Below are 299 nucleotides of genomic sequence, written 5' to 3'. Positions count from 1 at the left end.
CTCGGGCGGCGCCCGGGGACTGGCCGGCTGGGCCGAGAGTCGGGGTCCCCGCGCCGCGGGGCCGAGCTCAGGGCGCGCGCGGCCGGCCTGCTGTCTCCGCTCCGCGCGGCGCGGCGCCGGGCTGCGTCCGGACAGTGGGGGCCCACGCCGCCCCTGGGGCCGCCGCCGCCGCTGCTGCCGCTACCGACGACGACCCGGGCTTGTCGCGGTCCCCGCCGCACAGTGAGTAACACATCGCGCACCGAGTGACTGAACTAAGAGCAAAACAACACGTGACTCTGCGTTACGCAGGCACACTC

This window comes from Psammomys obesus, unplaced genomic scaffold (assembly GCF_907164565.1).
Source record: "Psammomys obesus unplaced genomic scaffold, mPsaObe1.curated_primary_1811, whole genome shotgun sequence".
Classification (NCBI taxonomy): Eukaryota; Metazoa; Chordata; class Mammalia; order Rodentia; family Muridae; genus Psammomys; species Psammomys obesus.
The sequence above is the reverse complement of the archived record's forward strand: the minus strand, read 5'-3'. Positions refer to the sequence as shown.